This window comes from Pongo pygmaeus, chromosome 10 (genome assembly GCF_028885625.2).
Source record: "Pongo pygmaeus isolate AG05252 chromosome 10, NHGRI_mPonPyg2-v2.0_pri, whole genome shotgun sequence".
NCBI lineage: Eukaryota > Metazoa > Chordata > Mammalia > Primates > Hominidae > Pongo > Pongo pygmaeus.
The window spans coordinates 87,977,535-88,002,261 of NC_072383.2; the positions used below are offsets into that span (position 1 = coordinate 87,977,535).

At 35.5% G+C, this 24,727-nt stretch overlaps 1 protein-coding gene across 6 annotated transcripts in view; it reads right to left on the bottom strand.

Moving 5' to 3' along the window:
* The window catches only part of ATP2B1 (ATPase plasma membrane Ca2+ transporting 1), an 87,811-nt gene extending 70,671 nt beyond the window's left edge, over positions 1–17,140 (bottom strand). For 3 of the 6 annotated variants that reach the window (XM_063646547.1, XM_054444727.2, XM_063646548.1), the window contains exon 1: positions 17,119–17,137. The gene's annotated coding sequence lies outside the window, so the exon portion shown is untranslated. Of the gene's footprint in view, positions 1–17,118 lie in introns of all 6 variants that reach the window. The other 3 variants (XM_063646549.1, XM_063646545.1, XM_063646546.1) reach the window with 2 other exon arrangements.
* Positions 17,141–24,727: the final 7,587 nt, after the last annotated feature.

Below are 24,727 nucleotides of genomic sequence, written 5' to 3' on the forward strand. Positions count from 1 at the left end.
CTTAAATCTGAGAGACACATGAAGAGCTACTGTGGTCATCTGGTACCACAAGGGGAAAGCCTCTGAAAATGGATCCAATGGAGAGCATGTGGAGGCGGGAGAGAGAGAGAGAAAAAGAGAGAGAGAGAAAGAGAGAGAGAGAGAGAGCTAGCATGTGCCTGTCAATCCTGGACATCGATTGAGCCCCTGGGTCAATCAGTGACTGAAGTTTGTCCTATCACTGATCTTTTCCGTAATCTGTCAATGAATGCCCTTCAGGGGTTGAGTTTTCTATTACTTTGCAAGCCACAGAGCTTTGATAAACACATGACTATTAATCATGCTCAATTCCCCCACTGTTTAAAGAAAAGGAAGCCCAGACAAAAGCACCAAATGCAAATGAGCCACTTTCCCAAAGTGGAGCTATTTGAATTACCAATCACCTACAAATTATACAGCAGGTTGTTGTCTATTTCTAGATCTTCTATAGCTCCTTTTACTATTTTCTTCTTTACCTACTCTTCCATTCATCTAACTGGCTGGTTGACAAAAATACTAAGGACAATAAAAAAGTTTTGCTTTTCACTTGTTAGCTACAACATGACAATCAAGTTGAGACACAGGCTATTTGGGACTGATATACAACAGAAAGCAGAATATCTATTTTCCTTCTCTTTGTTCCCCAATAGAATTTTATCTTCTATTTGAAAAGTCTAAGAAAAAAATGTTAAGTGCAAGCTGAGGCCCAAGAAGAGGAAGATTTTAAAGAAAGCACATGTAGGCCTCCTGGCTTACAAAATTTATCCCAGAATAAATGTTGTCTCTGAACAAACCACTGTTGATAGTCTTTGAGGTATTACAAAACACACACACACACACACACACACACACACACACACACATAGCTGAAGACTGGAGTTGGGCAAAAGTGGTTACAATATTCAAAAAGAACAATAAGGTGGATTTTTACTGACATATAATCTTTACTGTGAATGGGCAGGGCCTTAGAAAAAGACAAAAGGATGATTATATCCTAGTAGTTAGTAGAGCTCATAAAGAGGTTGGTTAATAATACAATTTCAATTCCTTCTTTCCTAAGGTTACTTTACAGGTCAAGGAAAAGTTGTGTGAAAGTTATCCAGACTTGGTCAGGCACAGTGGCTCATGCCTGTAATCCCAGCACTTTGGGAGGCCGAGGCGGGCGGATCACAAGGTCAGGAGATCAAGACCATCCTGGCTAACACGGTGAAACCCTGTCTCTACTAAAAAATACAAAAAATCAGTCGGGTCTGGTGGCGGGCGCCTGTAGTCCCATCTACTCGGGAGGCTGAGGCAGGAGAATGGTGTGAACCCAGGAGGCAGAGCTTGCAGTGAGCTGAGATCGCGCCACTGCACTGCAGCCTGGGGACAAAGCGAGACTCAAAAAAAAAAAAAAGAAAAGAAAAGTTATCCAGACTCAACAATAAAAAATCAAATCAATTATTAGAAAAACTAAATAAATATAAGAAAATAGCAAAGTAAATTAACAGGTAAGATATGGAGTGCTAAAAATGATTATTAATATTGTACGTCAGCATGAGATTTTTGCAGGCAAGACAGAAATATATGCTAATACAACTAAATATATTAGATAGAAAAGGACCAATCTAGAAAGAGGTGTTTTCTTAATGCATTGTTGGGTTCCTAATACCTGAATGATTCGAAATTTTTGTTAGAAATTTGAAGACCTAGAAGTTGTATTTATCCAATCTATAAGCAACTCAAAGCTAGGTAAAAATCGGCAATACATTACATGACAGAATTGGGATCTGGACAAACGGGAATGAGAGGTTAAATTTAATTGGTATAAAAGTATGGCCTCTTACATTTAATTCTCAAAACATAACTGTACAAATATGGCATATAAGAAATGCAATAGCATATATGCAAAGACAAAAGTTCAGTTTACTCAAAGCTAAAAAATGCATTAATTTGGTGTTAATTAGCATGACTGATGTAAGTGCCTTCCCTCACTCCCAAAGCATGTGTGTTCTCAGGCAGTAGGGACAGGAACCTAATATCTAACAAAGGGAGGTAACAGACCTATTTTACTTTGCCTTGGACATACACACCTATTATGTAACAGGTTCATCTGTAAAATAAAGATACAAAAACAGTACACATCTTATTAAATGTGTAAATACATGTAAAACACTTTGAACTTACCTTGACACACAGTAAATGACAAATACATTTTAGCTATTTTTACTGTTTTTTAAGAATATTTGCAGATACATTCTGCAGAGAATAGCCTTCTCTCACCCCAGATGAGGAAGACCTCAAACCATTTCAGATATGGAAGGTTTAATAAGATTTTTAAAACTAGAGGAAAAGAGAATCAGTATATGATTTGATATACTGAAATAATTTAAATGTTAAGTCAAATTTTGATTTATTAGTTTTGCTACATGTCTCAGTAAAATTTTTAAATCCAAAACTAGTATTTACAAAGGGTCTTAATCCATGACTCGTTCTATATGAACACAAATTATTGATTTAGGGTTTTTAAAAAAATCTTCTAAAGATAAAGACACTTTATTTTCATTCATTTAATGAGAATACAAAGTTTTAAGTTTCAAATTTTTAGTTCTTTGGTGTTTAGAAGTCAATGTGTACCACCTCATAAATTAATATCAACTTTGATATAACTGTACACAATTAGAGTTTATTCCCCGGACCCAAATACACTAACATGATACATTAATCAGAGTAATTACTGATTTTTTGGAGTGATTAAGCAAGTATTACTTTTTATAAAAGTTACTGAATCAAAATCAAAATAAAACACTATTTTAAAAAGACTTTTCTGTTAAATTATGGTTACAAAGCAAAGAATTCTAGAATTTAACAGCAAAAGTGATGTTGGAGATCAAATCCAATAGTTCATTTTATGGCCATTAAAACCAAACACTCATAATTGTCTACTTCCAAAATGGATAAAGATACTTATAAAATAAAGCAAGCATTAAACACTCACAAAATCATTAAAAATGAGAGTAAATAGCTGAAATTTAAATCGCAGGATAAACAATATGCAAGTTTTAAGGAGGCTACTACTATCAGGGAAATAACTGGCACTGTACTTTAAAACTGGTACTAACACCCTGACCATTAGATGCACCATTTGACTGACAAAGAACTAAAAAATAATTTTTGACTACGGGCTTTCAAAAAAGAACTCAAGAGATCTCCATTTTCATTGTGTGTTTTTTTCTTTGTGTGTGTTTTCTTCTTTAACATAAAATCAATTCCACTTCCTTTGCACACAGACATAGTTACACCAAGAGCGAAAGCTAGCCTACACAGCTGTTTCTCACTGTGGTTGCTATTGGCATTTTATTGACAGTGACAGCTACCTCATGAGTTTAAAAATCCAGCCCTACCCCACCCAGTCCTCCTAGATATCAGCAGTGATTCTCAATCAGTGTGGACAATCTGAAACTTAGCACTGCAAATGTCCTATAGAAGGTTTGGATAGTATACTACATAACTGAGCCTAAATTTATGGCCCATTACACCGAAAAGTTATTTAAAGGCAAAAAACCATGCTTTTTCCATCTTTGAGCTCCATATCTTATCAAGAGAGCCTATGATCTTTTTTTTTTTTTTTTTTAACACGAGACTGGAGTTTTATTATTACTCAGTCTTCCAAAAAGACTATGATCTTTCAACCCTCTTATATAGTCACTTTCTGCAGAAAGACAATAACCTTTTACCCGATTCACACCCTAAAAATTTGAAGTCTTTCAACCATGATAATTTACTGTAAACTTAAATATAAGTGCTTGCATGTAATATCTCACTCTCATGGTGAAAAGAGCAGATGGTCTATTATTATACATATCAAACAGACACTATAAGAATGGTAAAGAGTTTATTCTACAAAGTTTTGGTACATTCAAATTATTTCATTAAAATGCTTTAAAGAAATCAAGGAATGACTCAAATTTAAATTTACTCTTAAGTCACATTTTTCACTTTTTAAGGGGCTTAAAGAAAACATACACGCTCACATAAAAGATTAAACCTATACTGCTTGTTTAGAAAAGTAATTTATATTAGATGAGTAAAGAATAACATATAAACAAGAGTAAATTCACCAAACAGGATTTTAGTTTTATAGAGGTGATAAAGCAGAAAATAAGCATTATCTAAAATGCCTGATTTATTTTAGATAAAGGATTCCTAAATACCATCACTGTGTCTGTGTTGACTAAAATTAGTCCTACTCCTCTAAGTAACTTACTTATCTAGTAGACTCTTCCAGAGGCAGAGACTAAGTACAGTACTTTAAAGGCAAGTTACAGCTGCTGTCAGTTATAAACTTGGCATAAACACTTTAGCAAATCTCTCAGGGTGGGAAACAACTAGATTAGAATAAGGAAGGCATTAATTTGTTCTTCTATTATAGCCTTTATCACACAGCTGCAATGATTTGTTTACCTCTCTGTCTTTCCCAAGGAACTGTAACTCATGGGAGAATCTGTGCCATTCCTTTTTAACCCCAGCACTGTCTGGAACATAGTAGGTACTCTTGAACCATAAGCTAAAATAAATTTGAAAAACAGATTTTACAATGGAAGCAACCACAATTTAAACAGCAGAGCTAAACAAAACTTCGTAACACTTTGTTTAAAAGAATATGTTAGGTGTTAGATGAGTTAAGAGAAAGTCACAGCATTCAAGGAGTTTTCAAACCATCTTGGTATGCCAGATATATTATAGCTTTCTTTTAAATCCTTTTAGATATATTATAGCTTTCCTTTAAATCCTTTTAGACAACAGAGTAAGTTAAAGGATATTTCAGATTTTAAAATGAATTACACGCCTGCTACATGGCAATGTTTTTTAACCAGGGTCTTAGATTCTTGAGGGTATGCAAAGAAATAATACTGAATTATAATATTTCATACAGCCTGAAAGAAACAATACATTTATTTGAAAAATAATTTGTTAGGGTTACCCATGCTAAATAAAAATCTGCCAAATCAACATGGTAATAAAGTTGGCAAGTAGGTCTAAATAATAATGAAAACAATCTTACCTAGTAAATACCATTTGGTTAAAAAAACACTTAACTCCACATCTAACTATCAACTGCTCCAAAATTTGCTGTTTCTACACTATCTCCCACTCATAAATCAACCTATTACAGTCTAGCTTCCTCTTTTATGCTGCGTTGAAACTACTCTTCCAGGTGACCACTGACCCCTTGTGTTCTTAAATCTAATGGACACATTTAGCCCTAATCTAACCTACCAGCAACCTTTGCTACTGTTAACCACTCCCTGACTATTGAAATGTTCTTCTGCCTTCATTTCTCTGATGTCTGACTCTTATTCCCACTACACTGTCATCTCTAGCTGCTTGTTTTCACTTTCCATTGTTTGTTCCTTTTTTCGAAGTCAAAGCAGTCTGTAGGGAGGGGTTGGATGGCACAGCAGCCTTTATAATTGCTTTCATCTGTTTTTAGTCAGAGGAAACGAGATTCGTTTATTGATAATAATAAAAATTTATTTGTGTGTGCATTTACAGGGCCTATTTATTTTGTTTCTCTCATATTTCTGAATTCCACAATTCAATTAAAATGATGAAACCACACTGTAACAGTCTGGCTCAGTGAAAGTGTAAAAAAAAAAAAAAAAAAACCACCCAGGTTTTCTTATCCTAAAGGCCCAAGCACAGCTCCTGTTTCCCACAGCCTTTAGTCTATAAAGAAATATGCCAGCCCAAAGCAGAATAGGTGACTCGCCTCCCTCCCTGGGGCTGTTAGATAACTATTTTGGCTTTTGATTGCTGTCATTTTCAGTACAGATTATTCATTCATGCCAACGAAGTACTTAAGCACAGTATATGATAAAATTTTAATGTGAATGATCTCAAACACAGGTATCTTGACTACAGAAATTTTTGGTCTATGGTCAAGTCAGTTGGTATCATCTTATCCCAAACATTTATGATACCTGTCTCTCTGGAGGTTGGTCTAATTTTGCAAGGTTATACTTACAAAACCAAAAACAATCCCTCTGAATTTACCAAAACCAGAACAAACTTAAAAGTTAACACACTAGCGATTAGTGGTTCTTAAACTTCAGCATGCATCAGAATCACCTCAATCACCTGTGAAAACACAGATTACTGAGCCTCACTCAGTTGATCAAACACTTCATGAGACCGTCTAACAACTTCTCAGATAACAGTGATGCTAATCCTACTGGTCTGGAGAGCCACTACTGACAGAAAGTGTAGCCTCAACCTTGACTAGGGAACAAACTGCTGGATTGTCACCTTGATCCAAAAGTTTCCTCAAACAAATATAAGCAAATTACTCATGGTTCTTTATTATGCTATTCTTTTTTTTTTTTTTTTTGAGACAGAGTCTCGCTCTGTCGCCAGGCTGGAGTGCAGTGCACTCGGCTCACTGCAACCTCCGCCTCCTTGGTTCAAGCGATTCTCGTGCCTCAGCTGGGATTACAGGCATGCACCACCATATCCAGCTAATTTTTGTATTTTTAGTAGAGATGGGGTTTCACCATGTTGGTCAGGATAGTCTCGATCTCCTGACTTCGTGATCCGCCCGCCTCGGCCTCCCAAAGTGCTGGGAGTACAGGCGTGAGCCACCACACCAGGCCTATTATGCTATTCTTGATGCGCATGGATAACTGAAAGCAGACTACTTCCTAAAAATATTACTTGTTTTTTTTGTGTTTTGATTTTTAGTACCAAGTATACTGATATTTTTCCATTTAAGCCTTATAATACACAAATATACATAAACACTGCAAATAATTTCTTTTATTCAAAAAATGTGGAGACTCATATTGATACATTCTGAACATATGTTAAATTACTTTAAACACCTAAAAAATATTAAATTTTTAAAAGTTTAACAGAGAACTTTAGGTACCTACTTTCTTTTGCTCTCCCACAAAATAAACTACTTTGTTTTCTCCTATTCTATTGTTCTATTTAGGCATTTTAGAAACCTTTCATCTTCACAGTAAGTTTCCTAGTAAAATAAGCTTTTGAAAAGCTCAAAAAATAAAGTTAATTTTATACAATCCTGTGCAGTTTACCAAATATAAGAACATACTATATCTCCAGTTAAATATGAGAACCAAATGTTCTATCATTTTCCAGTCTCACTGGTGTTGAAATTTTCAGCTATAGTCAGAGAAGAGATTTCTAAATTAAAACCGTGTTTTTCCTTCTGTTCAGGAGCTAGAAGGCAACATGAACACTTGAATGTCACACCAGCTGCTCTGTCGGCCTACTCAGTTCTTAAGAGCTTCTATCCTGTCAATTCACAAGAACCTACACTTACATGCTTAAGGAAACAGGATGCTCATTATGTCACTGAAAGAGCTCACAAAAATAAAGCTGGCAATATTGAGGGAGGCATAACTCTTATCTGTAAATTTAACATGAGCTTTCTGTTTTCTTAATTAAAAACTCTAGATTTCAATAAGATTTATTCCAGTTCTTCACCAACTGAATAAAGAACTAAGGAAAGAAGGCACTTTCCCATTTCTTTATCTCTTTTTATTTATATAGTTTCATAGTTGATGATCTTTTGCAATTTCCAGCTGTGATTATTAAAGAACAGTTCAGTAAATCAATACTCACTTTTGCAAAACATTTAAATAATCTGGTTGGAAAATAAGGTAAATTCTATTTTAAGAGGATATCAGACAAGAATTTATTTATGGTTAACTCACCAAAGTGCAAAGAATATGGGCAACAGGGATGTGTTGAACTGTAGCCCACTCCATCACAACATGTTGATGATCCTTCAAACTCTCTGATTTCACACACTCCTGACCTTCATTCTAAGACTTTGATCTGTATTCTCTACCTGCTATTCAAGCGGAGGGCCACAAGTTAAACTTATCATCCCTTGGAATTGTTCTATTTTCAAAATTTCCTCTCCAGTGAACAACTTATCTCACTTTATTTCTCTTCACTTCTACTGAATCTTGTGTATACATTCTGACCTTCAAGCTCAAAGGTAGTCAAGATCCTTTCTGATCAACACTTGCCTCCCTAAAAATGCCTACTTCTCAATGGTCAATGACTCCAGTTTTGCTCTTATGTCTCACTTGCTCTTTATCCTCCTACCACCCATCTGGTTCATTAGCTACCCCTGAATAGACATACCATCTGGCTGAGTAATGTTGGTAAAAGTTTAAAAACTGAGTTCTTAGTTCCATCAGAATTTTTTCTCAGTCATATATGATCCACGGACACATCTCTATAACTTCCTGTCATGTTCCTCTTTCAATTCCAAGACTTTCTTAAATTACTCCAGCTCTTTCCAGGGTCCTCAAGTCTGCTCCAAGACCTTGCTTCCTTGATTGCCACTGCAAGCTACCACCACTTCCATCCCCTTTCTCTTGGTTTCCTCAGACTAGCCAATATTCAGATACATTCTACAACATAAAAGACCATTTTTCTCTACCCACCTCCCCTCCACAAAAAACAAACAAACAAAAAAACCAAAAAACATGTCTCTCCTGGATTTTGATAACCCATCAGGCTATTCTTTTTTTTCCTCCTCCTTTTATCCCACTTCTTAAAAATATCTATTCACAATGCTTCTTCCTAATGGCCCACTCTCACCTTGACCCTGACAAACTGAATCCATTCTTCTGTCCACACACTACTAAGATGGCTCTCTATGAAGAGCCATCTTCTATTAATGCTTCTATTAGCCATCATCTATTAATGATCTCAGGGTTTTTATCAGTCCTCATCCTCCTCTTAATTCTGTGTCACTTGACAGTACTGTTCCCTCCTGTCCATTGTATCATTTACTTATTCTCACAGGTCTCTAACCCATCCTCCTCTGCTCACATTCACCCCCTTTTAAAATCTTTACCACATCTTAAATGAGGGTATTACCCAGGGATCTATCCACAGGCCTCTTGGCAACTCATACCATATTATGGCCTACATCTACCACCTTAATCAAGTGCCAGGCCATGTTCTGTTAACAGACATTTCTATTTGAGTATCTTGCTGTACTTCAAATGCAATCACCAATATTAAACTTATCACTGTCCCCCAACACCTGTTGTTGTTCTCCAAAGTTCTTACCAGTCCCAAAGGTATCTGAGTAAACTCTATGTCCAAGGCTCTGTCTTCAAGGAGTTTACAGTCTAAATGAGGGAGAAAGACAAGCATACTAGAAAGTAAAATTAAGTGTTGTACACTGCTAAAAGAAATCATAGATGATACAAACAAATGGAAAAACATTCCATGCTCATGGATTAGAAGAATCAGTATCGTTAAAATGGCCATACTGCTGAAAGCAAACTACAGATTCAGTGCTATTTCTATCAAACTACCAAGGCCATTTTTCACAGAATTAGAAAAAATCATTCTAAAATTCATATGGAACCAAAAAAAGAACCTGAATAGCCAAAACAAGCAAACAATTAAGTGCTGCAGAGAACATCACAAAAGATACAATGAACACAAAGTGTTAGCCAGGTACGTGACTTCAAGAAGAGCTTCACTGTCTAGGATACATCTAAATTGAGGCAGAGTAGTGCACAGCTGGGGAAGGGGCTAAAAACTGCAGTGTGAATGATAGTTTAATATAGCTGAACACAGGAAAACAAGAAGGCAACACAGAAAAAAGCTGCTACCATGATAAAAACACATTACCTATTTGTACCTCCAGAGGTTTTCTTAAAACTTCATCTTCTCAAATACAACTTAAGCTTCCTGAGGGCAGAGCAGTAGCCACAACTCATGTTCTTTTATAGCCCCTACAGAGGCTAACAGATTGCTTCATTGTTTATCAGAATTAAATTTACATTGCAAAAGATTAATGCTATTAAAATCCTCAAGCTCTCCTAACAGAAAACTAAAATAAGATAACCAGCACACACATAAAAAAGAAATGTAACCAAAACTCTGGGTTATTTTTGGACTGAGGGAGAAAAAACATACAGTTTTCAAAAGCTCCTGACTTCCTAATTCTTTCTCGTAACTTTTTAATATAGGCAATTGAAATTATTTTATAAGCCTAAAGAGAGATTTGCACCATCTTTTGAGAAGATGTTTCCATTCTTACCAACTGCAAAAGGTAAAATGAATGAACCAGGGAGATAATAAGGAGGGATTACTTTCAAGATGGTGATGGAAGCTGCACAGCATCTAGCCTATAAACATTTCCCCTCTCACGAGGTTTTCAACAGATCATACATGTAGTAGATCAACAGAGGAGGTACTGATACTGACAGCTTCAGTATGGGTGTCATGTCCCAAATCAGCATCCCTTCTCTCATCCATTTGTTCCAATATAGTTCTTAGATTTCCCATCTCCTTTTTTCTCTCTTTGGACAAGTTCCAAGTAATAGTCTCCTACTGTCATACTAAAGAGTTTTCCCTAATGAAAGCTAGTCGATTCCCTTTGCCTTTCTATTAACTTCTTCAAGGAACAATTAAAATGCTCCTTCTACTCTAACTCCATGGCATGGAATTAAAATATGTATCTATGCTTCTACCATCTTTTTGAGCTTCTATAACACACTCAGTATGTACTGCATTTTCTTGTGTACATAGCTTTCCTCCTGATTAAACCGTAAGCTGACGGCAGGATGGTCTTGTTCATTTCTGTATCTCCCAGTGACCACTCCAACAACAGTACCTTGCCCACAGAAACTGCTCAACACAGGGTAACTTAACTGAACTGGAGAACGTGGCAATGATATTGAAGACAAACAGATGTCCTTTAGCAAGGCCCATCTCAGGTGCCAGCAAAAAAGACTGTCAATCCCAAAGAAGCAAAGATTTTTTTCAGCACTCAAGAGGATGCCTGACCTGACACTAAATCATAACTAGGATGATGACAGGTCCACAGCTTCTTAGATTTCCTCCCAGCACTTTCTCATACTAGCTGAGTGACCCTGAACAATTTACGTAGTGCTTCAGCTTCCTCGTTTGTAGAATATGGATATCACCCCCATCTCATAATTTTTGAGGAGATTAAATGAATTACCATATGAAGTATCTTAGAATCATCCCAATGTCTTAGAGCTAGGGCCTGACACTTAATAATAAACAGTCATGAACTGTATAGTGTATATTATTAAGTATAATAACTATGGTAATAATCAATAGTAATATTTTTAATTTGTTTCTAATAAACTCTCCTATTTTGCTTACATTACATAATGCTTAAGTTAGCTTGGTGATATAGAAGGCACACTATATATTTATTAAATAAACAAAAATAATCAGTTTAGTATATGAATGTGATGTCCTTATATATGACATCAAATAGTATTTAAGAATTAAAAAGCAAGGGGGATGTATTACGTATCTACAATTTTATAACTGCTGATCTCCAAACCAGAATGGTCGACTTTAAGAAGAAAAGGAGAGTGACACACCAGTGGGAGAAAAAAGTTTTCTTCTCACAATTAAAATCAGATGATTAACTGTTTAAGATTCTTAGAGATTTAAAAATAATGACTAGGAAACTAAATACCAAATTGGAAAACTCTTTGTGACACAATATTCGGGGGAAAGCACAGAAATGTATCTACCCAAAGATAGATATAATCATGTAGAACTGACATAATGTAAATGGACAAGAATCAGAAACAGGAGGGGAAAAGGAGCTAATCTGTCAGAGGAGCAATCCAACAGATTCTTTTCTAAATAATAATAAAAATAATAAATACATTTAACAATAAATAAAAAATAAATACAGATTATTTCCTAAATGCAATGGATGTTATGTGCACAAAATAAAACCGAAGTTTTTTTTTTTTTTCAATTGTTACGCATTCTTACTTTTTGTAATTGTTGTTGTTTTGGTTTGTTGTTTTCAACTTTTATTTTAGATTCAGTGAGTACATGTGCAGGGTTATTACCTGGGTATACTGCCAGATGCTGAGGTTTGGAGTATGAAAGATCCCGTCGTGCAAGTATTGAACAGAGTATCCAACAGGCATTCTGACTTTGATCTATCAGCATTACACTGAAATTCTACTATAACAGAAGAAATCTGCCAATCCTGGTACTAATCCACAATATCCTTACCAAAGCTGTGAAGGTTTTAAAATTAATGCTTATGTCCTAGGACATCATAAACAGAATGTATACTGAGCAGCAAACTTTGGCTTAACAATCAAAAAAATTAATAATAAATGCAAAACGTAAACTATCAGTTAAGGAAGTACAAGTAATCATTCGCCTGGTTAATGCTGGTCTGAGCTAAATGTAAAGAGAAAAGGAAAAATGATACACTACACAAAAGACACATGCCCACATACAACAGAAGAACCTTCTTGGAACCTGATCACAGGGAAAGAAGTATAACAGTTCAGGCCTTATACATTTGAAAAAAAAAGGGGTGGGGGGGCTCAGACCTCATCAACTGACTTGGAATAGGAACTGCTAGGATCATCTGAAAGGAATTAAAATTTAAAATCATTATACATTATATCAGGTTAAACCATATGACACTGCCATTTTTGTGGATGAAAACCAGTAGAATATCAGCAATTTCACAGAGCTCAACCTAATAAAATGGATTGAGCAGAACATTCAAAATGGGCAACCTAAAAAGAGCAAAATGGAGCCCAGGACTCAAGATCTGACATTAGGTAGACTGAGTCAGTTTAACTCAATGGGAGAAAAAAAACATTTAACAGTCAGAAATGGGTTGGTCAAACATGAAAGCACAGGCAAAGGATAATCATTAGAAGAGGAAAAGAAAATCTGGCCTTTCTCATTCAAGCAGTATTTAGAAGGAAGAGTTCTCTAGGTTCACAATGAGGTTACAGTAGTATTTGTATCCTAACTGAGGGATTAAAATGTTGACTACTTACCAGAGTTAAGAGGAGGACACCTGTGCCAGACATTGTGTTTAGCAATTTACAGTATACTCTACATGGATCCTTTCACCTAATCTTCCCAATGCCCTATGCAATGTAGTATTTAATATTATTACCCCCAATTGCCGGATGAGGTAACTAACCGGTCTTTGAGAAGTTAAGAAAAGCCTGAGTCCATCACACATTCCAAACATACCGCTTGTTCTGCCTACATACTCACTAAGCAACCTCCTAATTATAACGTGGTTTCCCATGTGGTAAATCTACAGGGAAGAGAATGTGCTAGCCAAGACCTGAGAGTCTGTTTCCCAAGGCAGTTTTTTTAAAACTGTAAATTAATAGACATTCTGATTTTTATATCAAGCTCATGAACTCTGTAAATATGAACCTGAGACAAAAATTAGGTAACTGTAGAAATACTAGGCTTCAGGGTCTATAAGTTTCAGACTCTTTACTATGGTAAACTACTAAGAAATGCAATTCCTATCCTGAGAGGTCCCTTTAGAGACAGGAAGTCTCCTTTACCCCAAGAGAGGAGATACCTCAGCATCATCATTAGCAATCTCTTCCTTTTTGAAATCTCTAGAGTAGAAAGAAGCAACAACGAAACGACAAAATTCTAATTCTGACTCTGCTGTGCTAGCACTTAATCCTAAGAAAATTGCTCTATCTCCCTTGGTTTCATTTTTCTCATGTATAAAATAGAGAAACTGGCTGGTGCGGTGGCTCACGCCTGTAATCCCAGCACTTTGGGAGGCTGAGGCAGGCAGATCACCTGACACCAGGAGTTCAAGAGCAGCCTGGTCAACATGGTGAAACCCCGTCTCTATTAAAATACCCAAATTAGCTGGGCATAGTGGCAGGTTCCTGTAATCCCAGCTATACAAGAGACTGAGGTAAAAGGATTGCTTGAATCTGGGAGGGAGAGGCTGCAGTGAGCCGAGATCACGCTACTGCACTCCAGCACGGGTGACAGAAAGAGACTCCCTCTCAAAAAATAAAAAGCAAAAAATAATTTAAAAAAGGAAGATAAAGAAACACATTTCAAAGTACTACCTCTTTAACACATTACAAAACACATTACAAAGTACAAAGGTAGCAAACACATTTCAAAGTACTACCTCTGGCTTGCTGCCAAATCTAAATGAAAAACCACCCAATTTTGAATGCTTACTATATAGAGAGCACTATGCTGCCAGTTTTACATAAAGTGAATGATTAATGATGATGGTAACAATACCTAACATTTCAATAGCGTTTTTGGTTTATTGTGCTCCTATGAGACTGGTATTAATCAGCTTTCCATTTTACAATAGAGGAAACTGAAGTGAGGCAGGTTAAGAAATTTGTCCAAGTTCACACAACTATTAAGGGGCAGAGCTGGGATTCACACCCAGTCAGTGTGGTTTGCTCCTCAGCACTCTGCCTTTGCATGTATGTTATGGAGGCACGGAACCACACCTCTCTGAGACAATCATCTATTTGGAAAAGCAATGCATAGAATTAAAAACAAAAAACAGACTACCAAGTAAATGTAAAATATTGTTCCCATTACTGAAAACATTAGCCTTTACATAAAGTGTACTTGCTTGAATCAGATATTTGAACACTTAAAATTGTCACATGCTAAGATTAGCCAAAATTGAAAAGCTCTCACAGGTACTCCAGAAACTCGAGATATTATGTATTAACAAGCTGTCACCAAAATTCTTGGGAATTTTAATCCTGAAGTGTCCTGTGTTTTAGGGATCAACAATTTTCATTATCATTAATATTTAATAAAGCCCATTATGTGAAAGGCATCACATTACACTAAGGAAACACAAAGAGACTGAAAAAGGGAAAAGATTCCATCTAGCTTAGAATCCAAGAATTGTTCATTAAAAATGAACTAGAAAACCTCAATTTGTTCTAGCAATAAGCTTATACTTTTGACACGTAATGTGTAAATTTAACAGTATAGACAGAATCACGTTATATAAATGTCAACTTACGTCTTTCAGAATCAAAATATTCAAGACAAGTTAATTAATCTATTCTGATGGATGACGACCTGTATTCTGAAAGCAGAATTACTGTAGTTCCTCAATCTTTAAAAATTATTTTGCATTTTGAGAATATGTCTTATTGCTATATTAGCAATGAGCCTAAGTATGTGGTCGAACACAAGTTAGGCACTTATATATTTGTTAAATGAATAAATGGCACTGCTAGAAAAACACAGAAATATAAAATCTGCACCCTCTCCATATATATTGCTGTCATATAACTTACAATTGAAGCAATGAAGTGCTTTTACTACATTCCAAAAAAAAGTGACCACCACAACTCAAGTTCAGGACCACCAAAATATTTCACATGACTGACAAAACAGGTAAGAGAGGAGTCTTTTCTGGATTGCCCCAGACACATTTGTAATTCCAGTGATAGGTGTTCTGTTAACTTTCTGGGGAAAGATACTACTTTTACTGTAAAGTTTCCTGACAAGCCAGGAGTTATTTTTAGTATTATTATTTCAAAAACAAATAATAAAACATTCCCAGAAAATAACATTACTTAAAGAATATTTAACAAATCGATTTAGACTGGAAGAATTTCTTTTTTAAACAACTTCAGAAATTTGTCATCAAATGTTTCCTCATTGGGGGAGGGGGTTAATTATGTCTGATATGTAAAACACAAAATCCAAGCTAGGAGTTTGGGTGAGGTGGAGGTTAGGGAACGAAGTGCAGTGATGGAGAACCTACCAATCTTATAGAACCTCCCAATCTCCTCTCTCCCATTGTAGGTGCTCCTAAGAGGCTCTGGGGAGTACAGATTACAAGGTTAAAACCGAAGGTGTTCAATTTACCCTCAACAATAAATAGTTTCTGAATTTACCTTGGATGTACAGAATCATGTAAGGTATTGCAAAAGAAATTACAGACAAGGTTTACACAATTGATGGTTCCTAGAATTACTGGTGATGTATTTTGTCAGACTTTGTGCAGCATCAGATACAACTGCATATGCCTTAGAACACTCATCTTAAAGTCGTAATTGTCTAGAAAAATAAACATTTTCTCCCTCTCTCTCTACATATACATATAATATGTATATTAGGTAGAGACAGGGTCTCACTACGTTGCCCAGGCTGATCTCCACCTCCTGGTAGCTGGGATTCCCAAAAAGCTGGGATTACAGGCATAAGCTACCACACCCACCTATATTACAATTTTTAAATGAGAAGAATATTTCTACTATTGATGTTTATGTAGGTAATATCTGTTTTAACAGGATAATAAAGTAGTATGCAAAGTTTGGGGAATGTAGTCTTCCCTAAGTGAAGACACTTTTACTTAACGGAGTATAAGAATTGCAAATAGATACAGCTTATCCATTTTATAGCTGTGCCACACATATAAAACAAAACGTTCTGGCTCCACAGTCTTACAAGATAATTATCCTTCTAAATTCTCATTGTTAAAAGAATAATTCCCAAACTTATAAAGCAGACTTTTTAGTTATTATTATAGAACACAAACAAAAAAAGTGAGCCTTTTCTACACGGTGGCAAATCACATTCTTTCCTCAGAAGAAAACTCTGTAGAAACTAGTATGCATTATGGACCAAAAAATTCAGAAGTCACTCTCTCTCAAAAATAAAAACCACCACCACCACCATCACCAAACAAAGAAACAAAAACAATCACAGTGCTATTCTGAAAAGCATTTCGCAATTTTAAAGATTAACAACTACTTTGTATATGTGCAGGGATACACAAGGATCAGCAGACAGAAACTTCTTTTGTCACTGCCAAATGATACTGAATACAGACCCTGTAGGATATTAAACACCTTGTATTTTACATGGATCTAGGGTCCAGCTTTTGAGATACTCCTAGGCAGAGCCCAGCTGTTTTCAGTGATTTATCCACAGGAGTTTAATTTCAATTGTATGCTGAGAAGTGGGAGGTAGTGATTATACCTTCTCCCAAATCTTTCTAGCACGCTAATGAACATTTTAAGGAATAGTCTCCAACTGAGATTAATTTGTCCTTCAAATATTCTCCTCTTAATTCACTAATGGCAATATCTGATTCACCACACTTTAAATGGAAGAACACAAGACCAAGCTTATAATGAAACTTATGATTTACTCATTTTGCAACTGAAAATGCCACAGAACAAATGTACCCTCTCTGCATCCTCCTCTACTACCTTCAAAGGAAAACTGTACTGGAAGTAACATTATACTACTACTTACTTCCATAAAAATACAAAAACTGGTTCCTTCAGCTCTTTTCATTTGCTTATTTCTCCTGATACCAAACTTCATACCAATGTTCATTTCTTCTTAACAGTATCATAAAATCGGGTGTGACTATTCAGAATTCCACCAGTAGTAGAATACCAATTAAATTATATGTTCATCCTTTTCACTCTTTAATCAAAAACCTAAAGGAAAGCATAAAAGACAAGTTTCAAATACCATAACTAGATGTTCACAGAATGGGACACAGAAAGGAACAAATGACATTTTACAAATACTAAATCCCACCTTTAGATTTCAGGGGGTTGGGGGCATGCAGGAATTATATATACATATATACACACACACATATATACAGAATGGAGAAATCATTAAAAAAAAAAATCCAAGGGTTTCAGCTCACTACAAACTAACCTAACTAGCCCCTACTTAACAAAAGATTTTTACACACTGACTACACATCCACGAATAATGAAGATAAAATGACTGGTGACCAAAAAACTAAAGATGCGTAACATACTGCCTTTCTTTTCCCTAAAAAAAAAAAAAACCAATAACCCATACTTCAAACCATAGTGATTCCATAATAGAAATCAATCCCCTCGTGGAATACAGAAGGATTAAATGATATTTTTTGAAGTGGCCATTTGGCCTCCGTTTCATGTTTTCTTCTTGTGGGTGTAGAGAGAACCTGTCAGTGAGTGACATTCAGAGGTGCTCAATGACTAATGAGCCTGCAAACTAAGCTTTATCTGTTCTCAACACTATGCGGTTATTCATCTTATTTACTCTTCTGAAACGATCTCTTTGGCTCCTTGAGTTTTATGACTGTTTACTACTGCTGCTGGGGAAAATCAGAAGTAGTAAAGATGGTCACACACAGAGTAAGATTTCACACACTTTCTCCAACATATTTAGACAATGGGATATAGCTTCAAGACTAAGGATATGCCCTCTGGCCATGGCAAATAGGAAGCTATTTTGCGTGTGTCTTACTAACAAAAATCAAGACTTACCTTAAGAAGCAATTGAACCTGTATACACTGCCAGAAAGGCTCAATTTCAGCCATGCAAAAGTCAAAATCGTTTTGACATAAATTTTTAAAATTTAAACAAACAACTCTGGAGGGCCATTTGCAACTTATTCTCCAAGAACTTCTCATTCGCACATTTACATGCATACTAGCTGCTACTCATTGTGGTGGTCAATATGCTAGGCATCCATAGTGTTCGTAAAGTTAGGTGTTTTACAGGAATAATATAAAGTTCCTCTATTGCTGAAGCATCTAACTGGTAACAACTACATTTACATTTCCCATTTCATATTGTTACTTCCATGTTTTCTAGTTTGCACCTCTTGGTTTATACTCCAGAGTAGATCCAAAGCTACTTAAGGCATTAAAAAAAAAAAAAAAATCACTATTTCAGGCTCTCAGAAAAAGGTAAACATTACAATAACTTTTAAGCCAAGCTTTTGAAAAGAAAGGACTTTTGAAGGTGGTCTAAGGTAGAGATTGGCCAAAATCACCCACAGCCTGAGTTTGCACAGCCAAAGACTAATAATTTTTATTACTTCACATTTTAAAGGCTTAAAAATGAAGAACACACAACAAAGACAGTCTTCAAAGCCTAAAATACCTAATATCTGACCCTTTATAAAAATATTGGCCTCTCCCTGGTCTAAGGCAACCAGCTGCTAAAATTAGCTCTATATCCACATAATGGAACTAGTCTTTTAAAAAATTCACTTCATACCATTGGAATCAGTCTCCAGGACCAAGACTTAAGAATCTTGATTTTAAAAAGCTCCTGTGGAACTTCTGAGCCAGGAAGATAATGGCAGTAGCCTGATCCCAATCTCTCTTCTCCCCAAAAAGCACAATATCATAAGAAGTACAAATAAAACCATAGGTAACCTCCAGTATTAATAGCAGATGGAGTACCACAAACTTCAAATTACCTGTAAGTAGAGAAATAAATGCCAAAATCCAACAAAGCTCCCTTGGCCAATGCAAGTCTGAGGGTACATCATAGGAGAGGGGAGGCTTAAGACTCTATGACAAAAGAGAAAAGGGGACCAAAGGACATAGAGGAGTATGGACAAAATCTCCTACAGAAAAGAAAGGCCAACACACACTGACAAAATACTAAGTACTAGAATTTGATATTTCACAATATCAGCTATACAAGAGATTGAAAGGGAATAGCAGCGGAAATGGCAGGCACAATTAGGGCTTCTGGGGGAGAAGATAAACAGAGAAGGGAGGTGTCCCTTGGAGATATGGCAGTGAAGGAAAAGAAGAGAAAATTAGGGATCTTATAGAAACCAAAGAGAAAGACACATAAACTCCTGCCTCCTCTTCACCACCACCATTATCCATTAAAAAGATGTACTTCACTATTTTGACAATAGGCATTCTTAAACTAAGAACCTAGTTCACAAACTACCAAGGAATAAAAGAAAATAAAAATCAAGCCAACTCCATAGAAAAGGAACTGGAGGAAGAAAAAAGAAAACGCAAATCACATTTCAGCTGATGAACATTCTCTCTACAAAACAATTATCCCCTGCCCCATACACACTCCACGAAATGGAAGAAAACTGTAAAGCAATACTTCAAATTGAATTAAATACTCAAGCAAGTATTTGCAGATATTAACAACAGAAACAAAAATCACCTGGAACCAAAAATTCAAAAACTAAAAAGAGAGATGAACACAAATCCAGGAAGAAATACAATGACACCTGATCATTCTCAGGGAGGAAATTGAAAGAAAAAAGACAAAATTATTTTGGAAATTAAGAATTACAAAATGCTCATTGGAGAATGGATTTCGAATAGAAAATCTAGCAAGGGTCACTGAAGAAATTAAGAAAAATAAGAGAATGAAAATTAGATTTTTTAAAAAAGGAGTAAGGGTCAAGAGGTAGTAGCTGAAACAGAAAACGTGCAAGAGATCCAACACTGTATAACTGGAGTCTTTTCAGAAACAATGGAAAAGAACTAGTATTTAAAAACTATAATTCAAGAAATCTTTCCACATAGAAGAGGCAATCTAAACCAGCATAATGAAAAGGTCCACTGTATATCTGGAAAACTGGACCTAGAACAATCTACTTCAAGACATGTACTAAACTAGTTTACTTCAAAGATTAAAAAAAAAAAAAACCCCAGAGCATCAGAACAAAAAAACAAACATTACTTTAAAAAGTAAGAAAACTAGACTTCAAAAACATACAAAGAAAGATAACCGTGGAACAGCATTTTCAAGCAACTTCAGAATGTGGGAGCCGAGCTTTCCTTCAAGCATTAAGTATACAAAAAGAAAAACAAACAGTTTTGAATGTACAAGAACTCAGCAATACATTGGAGCATTCCTAAGCAATTTATTAGAGAGTAAAATTCATCCAACCAAGAGCTAATCTGGGAAGCTTTAGCAAAATGACTAATGGCAAGCATTTAATATATCTAATTGTAGGACTAAAACAAAAGTAGAACACGGTAAAAAGAAAAGAATGCATATGTTACGCACACGCTGATAACGTAGGAAAAATGCACAGATATACTGAATAAAATGACAGAAGAGAAAATCCCCCAAAAATAAGAGATTAAAGACCTCTATGAAAATAAATCTTAAAACCTAAATGAAATAATTTGTTAAGAAAATACAGCTTACCAAAACTGACCATAACAGAGATACATGAAACAGACAATGTTGCAAAGAAAAATCCCTATAATTTTTTTTTTTTTTTTTTGAGACAGAGTCTCACTCTGTCACCCAGGCTGGAGTGCAGTGGCGTGATCTCGGCTCACTGCAACCTCCGCCTCCCAGATTTCAAGCGATTCTCGTGCCTCAGCCTCCTGAGTGGCTGGGATTACAGACGTGTACCACCACGCCCAGCAAGTTTCTTATGAAGCAAATAAAACACTGACATCTAAACCTAATAAAGTAAGAGAAAATTTAGATCAACATTACTTACAAAAATTGATGCTAATATTTTAGTTAGGATTTCTGCAAATAGTCTCCAAACGGCATGAAGAAAAAATATACCATGATCAAGTGGAATTTATACCAGGAATATATAGTCCAATATTAGAAAATCTGGTAAACAGAAATAAATGAGTACTTTACATTATAAATTATATCCACCTCAGTCCTAAAGTCAATTATCTTAATTAATGGGGAAAACTAGAGGCATTTAATATAGAAGGCAAAGGATGCCTGCTAGTTCCACTACTATTTAACATCATTCTAAAGATATCAGTAAAGAATTAGACAAAACAAAACAACTAGAAACATAAGAATTAGGACGGAAAAATGATCTCTACAGATGACATAATAGTAGACCTTGAATATCACGGACTGAGAGCCAATGAAAATTAATTCAATGAAACAACTAAGTATAAAAATTAAAACATACATAAAATAGCCTTTATATACACAACTAATAACCAATTACAAAATATAACAGAAAACTCCACCACAATAGCAACCAAAAAAGATTAAAGACACTTAAGAATAAATTTAACAAGAAATGTTCAAAATCTATATAAAGAAAACTGTAAAAACACCTGAAATATAACATGGTAGACTTAAACAAAGAGAGACATTCTTTGTCATGATTAGGACTTCTCTAAGTCAATTTGTAAATTTAATGCAAGCCTAATAAAAACAACAAGCTTTTTTCCTGAAACTAAACAAGCTGGTGTTTATAGGGAAAACGAAACATGCAAAAATAGCCAAGAAACCACAGCGAAGAATAAAGATGATGGAAATATTAGCTCTCCCAGATACTAAAATACACTGTAAAGTCCCTATGAATAAAACAGTATGGCACTGATAGATAAAAAGACCAATGGACTGAAATAGAAAGTCCAGAAACAGATCTAACTACATACAGAAATAAATATATGACAATGGTAGTAGCTTAAATCATTTGTGAGGGAGAGGAAGCAATAATGGACTTTTCCATAAACTGTGTTGGGACTACTGAACAGTCATTCAAAGATAAAATTAGATCAATTTCTTATACCATCATAAGAATAAATTCCAAATGGAACAAAGCAATGAAACTACACAAGAATTAGAATAAAACATAGGTGAACCACCCTGTAATCGGAGTATAGGGTAAGGTTTAACTGTGACTTAAAAATCAGAGGCATCAAATAAGCATGATAAATTTGACCACAAAATTAAACTTCTGCATGGCAAAACACAACATAAGCAAAGATGAGACAGAAGTAACAAATTTGGAGAAAATATTAGCAACATCACAGAAAAAGGGCTACTTTCCCTAACATATAAAATAAATGTTTTAGTTGAGGGAAAAAAGAATCAAATCTCCTAAAGAAGAATGATTGAAAGCCATAGACAATTCACCAAAATATAAAAATAGCCCTTAAAAAAATAAGAAAAGATGTTCAACTTCACTCAAAAAAGAAATGCAAATTAAAACTATGCTGAAAATATCATCTCTCATCATTCACATTAATGAAAGTTCAAAAGCTGGAAAATACTGTTTGGCAAGGTTTGGAGGAAACAATCAATTCACCAGCAACGTACGTAAAATGTCATACGGCAATTTTAAAACTTAGTCACAATTTTTCTTTTACACAGCCATGTGGAGAGGTGTAGTCTATGTCCCTACACTTGAATCTGGGCAGACTTAGTACTGCTTTGGCCAAAAGAATATCACAGAAGCAACATTATGGGACTTGAAGCCAGGTCAGCTTCTGTCTGACTGTCTTGTTATGCCCACTCTTCGGATATGCCCTATCAGAAGTCAGGCTCCCAATTCCGTAAAGAAGCGTAAGCTACAAAGAGAGGCCATGTGTACATGTCTGGTTGACAGTCTAAACTGAGCCCAATATCAGCAGTCATTCCAGCCTAGGCACCAGATATGAATGAAGAAATCAACATATAATTCTAGCCCATAACTATTCTGTCCAGCCCCCGGTCATTTCAGACTTTCTAGTGAAAGTTCCAGACAGTGTAGAGGAGAGAACAAGTCACCCCGATGTCCCCAACCCAAATTTCTGACTGAGGATCCCGGAGCATAATAAAACAACTGTTTTACACAATTAAGTTTGGGGTGGTCTGTTATGTAGTAACGGATTGCTAGAGAAGGGAATCTGACAATAGCTAATAAAACTATATATTAATTTACCCTTCATTCCAGCAATCTCAATTCCAGGAATCCACTTCGAAGATAAACCTTAGCACTATGAAAATACAAATGAACCAAGTTTTTCATTGCAGCATTATTAATAAATTCAAAATGCTGGAAACTACTTGAACATCCTAACGTTTGGAATATGAAGAATGGCCAAATACCATGCAGCTATAAAAAAGAATGAAGACAATGTCTTCAAGTCAATATGGTGGAATTTCCAAGATATATCCATTGGGGGGAAAAAAAGCAAAGTACAAAACACATGCTACTTTCTGTGTAAGAAAGAAGAAATAAGAAAACATACATGTCTATTTTTGGAAAAGAAACACAGAAATAATAAATCAAAAAACATGAAAATTGGTTACTTACAAAAAGAGCAGGGATGGGAAAGTAGAAAAGGAAAGGACTGACTGTACATTTTTTGTGTAGGCAGTTCTGAACTTTTAGAAGCACATTAACGTTCTACATATTCAAAATGTAAAATTGAAACAAACTGGGTTGGGGCAGAGGGCCAAGAATTAAATGTGCTAACACTGGGAGCTACCATTCTCGCTATGGAAGAATAAAGACAAAAATGGGATGAGGGGAAGGCAAGGAAGAACCCTGTAAACTGGACTGGAATTGGAGCTATCAGTATGAACTCATGTTTCATATATATTTATACACAGCTACACACACATATACACACAACATATACATGCCTATCCACTTCTTAAAACACAAGAACCTCTGAAGGATTAGGGAAACAGTGGTCATTCAGACTTCATAACAAATTAGGACTGTTTCAGCACTCAGCTAAAATCAGCCACACCAAGAAAAGAGTAATTTTTAAATGAAAAAAAGTGAGTTATTTTAGAGCAGGTATTACAGAGCTTTATGTTTACTGTCTAAAACTTAATCTTTTCCTTTTGGTCCATTTGAGATTGGACAGGGGAGAGAAACTTGGCTTCTCTCCCTCTTGCCTATTAACCCATATTAATCTAAACAGGACCCCCATGTCTCATTTTACTAATATGAGCGATTTCATTTCCTTTTAGAATTTCCTTGACCATTGTTTACAGTTGTAGTTCTACAGAAAAATTCATTTCAATTTCTAAATCAACGAAAGAGAACTTTTGGAGCACAATCCAATTTTAGTAACTGCCTATACTTTAAACTCAAAAAGTTTGTTGAAATTAAGTAAACTCTAAATTCCAAGCTTCAGGCACCAGTCTACCTAATTTGTATTTCTCAATGTAGCCTCCTCCATTACCATATTTTATTGTGAGAATCATTCATAGATGCAATTTAGCAGGATGATCAAGAGAGTGCCTCACCAAGAGTGGGACATTTGACCAAAAATCTAAATGAGGTGATAAGTAGTCTGGGAATTAAGTTCCTTAATAATAAAGCCTGGAGTCATTTTTCCTCTTGTAACAGACAACAGAA